The sequence below is a fragment of the Brassica oleracea genome, chromosome C3, assembly GCF_000695525.1.
Source record: "Brassica oleracea var. oleracea cultivar TO1000 chromosome C3, BOL, whole genome shotgun sequence".
In the NCBI taxonomy this organism is placed as follows: Eukaryota; Viridiplantae; Streptophyta; class Magnoliopsida; order Brassicales; family Brassicaceae; genus Brassica; species Brassica oleracea.
The window spans coordinates 56,995,279-57,000,945 of record NC_027750.1 but is presented as its reverse complement, the minus strand read 5'-3'; the positions used below and the strand labels follow the sequence as shown (position 1 = coordinate 57,000,945).

The window sequence follows — 5,667 nt, the reverse complement described above, 5'->3', positions numbered from 1 at the left end:
AGAAGTAAGCTGCCAGACTTGAGAATTAAGCTGCCAGACTTGAGAAGTAAACTGCCAGACTTGAGAATTAAGCTAGAGACTTATAAGGTTTTTTAAGGTTTTATAAGGATTACTATACTGGAGTATTTTATTGAAGAGAAGAAGAAGAGAGAAGAAGACCATTGAAGATATTTTAAAACAATGAATATTTTATTTATTGTGTACTGATGCAACTTACCTTTAAATACTTGTATCCAGATCTACAATTAAATTAGGGAAACTATTCTCTCCTTCTCTCTCTTACATTTTGAAATCTACATCTCTCTCATACTTTCCCTTTCCCTCATGTTCTTCATGTTCTTCATTCTCCAGAAATAAACTCTCAATAATTCTCTCATTCTAACACCGATTGGGGTGTGAATTCAAATAGAGATCTTAAATTTGAGAGTTTTGTGTATTTTAAGTTTTAACATCTTTCAAAATTGTGTACAAAACATGAAATGTGACTTTTTTTTCATGTATTGAGAGAATAATGTTTCTATCTTTCCTCTGCTTAGGGATAATGAAGCGGCCATGATCGAGGAAATAGCCACTGATGTTTCAAACAACCTGATTAATTCTGGGCCATCAAGTGCTTTGGACAGCTTAGTTGGGATGTAAGCTCACATGGAAAAGATGAAACCGCTTTTATGTCTAGATTCCAATGAAGCGAGGATGATAGGGATTTGGGGTCCGTCTGGAATTGGTAAAAGCACCATCGCCAGATTTCTATTTAGCCAACACTCCCATGACTTCCAACTTAGTGTCTTCATGGAGAATATCAAAAGATACTATCCAAGACCTTGTTTCGATGAATACAGCGCCCAACTGCAATTACAGAAAGAGTTCTTATCTCAAATAATCAACCACGAAGGTGTCAGTATTTGTCATTTAGGAGTTGCACAAGACAGGTTAAAAGATAAGAAACTGTTAGTTGTTCTCGATGACGTGGACCATTCAGCGAAACTAGATGCCTTGGCGAAAGTACCTTCGTGGTTTGGTCCTGGAAGTAGAATTATCGTCACAACGCAAGATAAGAAAATTTTGAATGCACATGGGATTAACCGTATTTACAAGGTTTATTTCCCACATTTTCGTGAGGCTCTTGAAATTTTCTGCATGAATGCTTTTTGTCAAAATTCCCCATATGATGGCTTTCAAGACCTTGCTTGTGAAGTTACATACGTTGCTGGTAATCTCTCTTTGGGTCTAAGGGTTATGGGATCTTATTTTAAAGGAATGCACAAGGAGTGGGAAGAGGAGCTACCGAGGTTAAGAACCAGACTTGACGGAGAAACAGAAAGTATTTTAAAGTTCAGTTATGATGCCTTATGCGAGGAAGATCAAGCTTTATTTCTTCATATAGCCTGCTTTTTCGACGACCAACATATTGATAAAGTGGAAGAGTGTCTTGCACATAATTTCGATGGTGTGAGAGGTCGTCTTCGAGTTTTAGATGAGAAATCTTTCATAACCTTCATCTGGGGATATATAAAGATGCATGATTTGCTAGCACGTTTGGGTAGAGAAATTGTTCGTAAACAATCCCCTAATGAACCTGGCCGGCGTCAGTTTTTGGTTGATGATGGAGATATTTGCCAAGTACTACGTAATGATACAATAGTAAGTTTTCACATTACTCCTACACTGCAGTTCTCCCTGAAAAATTTGATAACAATACATTGCTTATTTATTCTTTGGTGCTTTTCAGGGTAGTCCAAGTGTTCTAGGAATAAATTTTGAAGATAAGTGATGGAGCCTTTGAAAGAATGTCCAATTCTTAAGACTTTCTTTTGTGATAAAAATCACCCCAGTCCATATATACTAGAAAGTCTGAATTGCCTACCTCGAGAAGTTAGATTACTGCATTGGAGCAAATTTCCGATGACATGTCTGCCTTCTAATTTTAATCCGGAGTACCTGGTGGAAATATTTATGAGTTATAGCAACCTTGAGAAATTGTGGGAAGGAAATAAAGTAAGTACATATATAAAAAATGATTTTGGAGTAGGGTGTATGGAGATGCTTAAAAGAGTAGTGAAGAATGTTTATGATAAGGGGGTGATTCTGAGGCAAAAGCTTTGGCTTTGGTTCTGTTTGGTTGTTGGAGAGATTTCGCCAGCGAGTTCGGCACTTGATTTTCACCAGTATGGCTTCTTCACATGATCTGGAGGTATAAATAGATCAGTTTTTCAGCATATTGGGAGTTTTGGTTACAACCTTCACGTGTGAGTAATATGAGTAATGTTTATGATAAAATATCTTGGAGTTTTTCTTATGATTTGTCCAAATGGATTACTAACCTTTATGCCGTTCGAGTTTGGTAGTTACTAGAATCGATTGTTGCTTTTTTTTTTTGTTTGGGAAAACTTGAATGGTTTGATCTATTTTCTGCTCACAGGTAAGATCATCTCTGTTTGCTGCAGGTTACTTTTGTGAAGTAGCAGATGACTTTGCATTGGTTGTTTTTGGGATGCTACATGACATGGTGAAACTTCCGGAGTTAATGCCAAAGACCAGGTTAGCTGCTGTGCGAGTTTTTGCAAAAATGGGATGCTCACATGCTATTTCTAACAGAGCATTCAAGGTTCCCATTCCATCTGCTTCTAATACTCAAAAAATATTTTCACTTATAGTATGCTATTAAGAGATTTCTGGTAAAGAAAAACTTGATAGAATGGAGTTTAATTTCACTTTTGTTGCCATTTTGAGAGTTTCAAACTTTGTGATTGGAGTATCTATTCTCATGATGAAAGTCTGCTAGTGTAGGGACGGACTATCATAGTTCATTAACTGAAGTCATCTGTGTTACTGCAGATCTGTATGAAGCTATTGCTGCTGGAGGGTCATCAAACGAGGAAAATTTGGTTCCATTCCTGGTTTCTTTGACCAAGCTTGCTTCAAGATCTACTCATCTTGCTTCTGAACTTGTATGTTCTTCTTGCACTCAATATGTTTGCCCTTTTTAAAATTAAATCTGTAACTATAGAAAGCTAAAAGATGAAATGAAAATTTCTTATTAGACCGACAAGATATTTATAGTCTTATTCTCCCGTTTCTAAAATCCTGACACTCTTTTCTGAGAGTTTTGGTCTTCACTGGATGGCTGATGGAAAGTGAAAAACCCTTTTTTTTTTATTTTTGTATAGATAAAGAGAAAAAATCTAATATTATCGAATGTGGGTACACGTAGAGGTTATTGTTTGATCCAAAAATGGTGTTTATGCTGGTAGTGTTTGTTGAATCAATACAATAAAAGAATCTAAAGATAAAAGATTAGATTCTTGAGGTTTAAAAGAAATTTTAAAGAATCAAATGAGAAATAAACATCTAAAAGAATTTATAGATCAAAGATTGTTTTACAATTTTTTTTTTTTTTTTTTTTTTTTGAACAAAAAAAAGATTGTTTTACATGTAAGATTACAAATGTAAATAAGTTTAAGAATTCATAAACTCTTTGTAAGAAGTGTTAGGTCTAAAAAAGGGGAAGAAGAGCTCTCCTTTGTTCAAGAGAGATATCTCTTTATTTATACAAAGATATGTTTAGGGTTTTCTAGCCAAATGGGCCTAGTTCCTTGTCTTATGGGCCTTGCTAGAGGATCAAGATCCACCCCCAACAATAAGCCCCCCCAAAGTTCGTTGAGAGAGACGAAGTCGATCTCTGCGAACTTTATGAATAGGGTTTATTAGACAATGAACTAGGCACGTACCCATGTCGCAGATGATCGTCATGAACGGGACGTCATGGTAAGGTTTCCACAAATGAAGTGTCATGGACGGACCGTCCCGGGCGAGCTGTCATCGGCATACTTCTGATTCCGATCGGACTTCTTACTCCGGGATGGTTGCGCGAACGATCTGTGAAGACAGTGTTCTGAACCACCGGAGCAAGTTGCCATGGATGAAGCGTCAATCGACTAACTGCCAAGAACAAGTTGCCATAGACATCATTATGAACGTACCAGCATGGACGGACCGTCACAATCAAATCACCACGGTGGACATGTCTTCACGGTATTGTTGCGATCCATATGTAGATGGAGTGGTCCCATGATGAAGTCTCGAGCTTTGATGAGTAGGAGACGCGTAGACGTCAAACGTGATGCTGAGATCGTTTTGACAAAATGTCTTTGCCGAGAACCTTGGTGGGATGATTGTCATAAGATGATGAGATGATTGATTAATCATTATCACCCCACTTGTGTCGAGATGATATCTCACGTCTTTTCTCAAAGGTAAATCTTGGTTCTCATCCTCTAAGTGTGTTGCTGCTCGTGTTGACCACGTCCAAAGTCAAGTTACAAACAAGGCTCAACCTCTAATGCTCCATCAATAGTGACGTATCCAAGTTCTCCAGCACTAGAAACTTTAAAAAAAAAGTGGAGAGCATATATGGATTGCCACGTTCAGGCCATTTGAGAATACGACACAAGCGAAGACACAAAGCCTCAGATGCTTGTTTCTTCCTCACCACCAAAGATAAGCTCCTTTATTAAATCATTACATGCTTTAATCACTTTTGAAATTGTAGCTTTCGTTTAAAATATTAAACGGCTCATGAGCATTAAGCAAAAATAAGTTTCCATGGCTTGCTTATCAATCATATAAGACTTGATTATCTCTTTTGTTCAAACTCAATCTGATGATCATCATGTTCTTTGTGAGCCAGAATCAATTGCGACAAATGACAAGCACAGATTCCGACTCTCACGACGAGCTTACCGCAACCGGCACAAGCTTGAGACAAGAAGAGAGAATTTGATGAGAACAAGCTCTGGAGTTGAGCTGCTGATCTGCTCCTGCTAACGATTAGAGGCTTAGGGATTTACGTTCCCAACACCACCATCATACATTCTTGCTCTGCCTCTTGCTTCCATTTCATGACTCGGCTCGAGCTTGTGCTTATGAGGATTGGAGCTCGAGCACCCGCTTTGGCATGCTCCAGCCTGTTACTGCCCTTGTTATGATTCCATTCATCTTCACAAGATCACTACAACAAAAAGGTCAAATCGCGTCCCCTCGAAATAGGCAATCTTGTCTTAAGAAAGGTCTTCGAAAACACTAAGGAGTGGAAAGCCGGCAAGCTTGGAGCCAACTGGGAAGGACCATACAAGATAATCGAAGTCATCAAACCAGGAGTATACCGCCTCGAGACTTCAACAGGCGAAGCACTACCGAGAGCTTGGAACTCCAAACATCTCCGCCTCTTCCACCCTTAGTCAAAACGAACGCCTTACCGAGTAAATGCGCCCCAAAGGCCACTTTTACTCGCCTCTCGCCGAAAAAAAAATAAAAAAAAAACCTCCTCCCCGAGGAATCGATCTCCGAAGCAGACGATCACTTAAGCGATGCCGATATGAGCATGCCCCGGCTTCTCGAACAAGCTTATCGATACTCGCATCCCACGTTGGATATGTCCTGATCAGACACGTATTCACTGGAGTCGACCGTGTTGCGATTTAAACCAACACGGCCAAGACAATGACTCCAACTCACCCTGTAATTTACTAAGTAAGGTCTGACCTACCGAACGCTTGAAAATTAAGTTAGGGTCGATTTGGAACCGTCAACGTCGAGAACTCATAATTAAAAACGAAACTCAAATGACGAACGATCGCGAGTCAAAGAAATTGACCGAGACAAAGTCAT

The 5,667-nt window shown here is 38.9% G+C and overlaps 1 pseudogene; it reads left to right on the top strand.

Moving 5' to 3' along the window:
• The window catches only part of LOC106331026, a 22,861-nt pseudogene that overhangs the window by 9,135 nt on the left and 8,059 nt on the right, over positions 1 to 5,667 (top strand).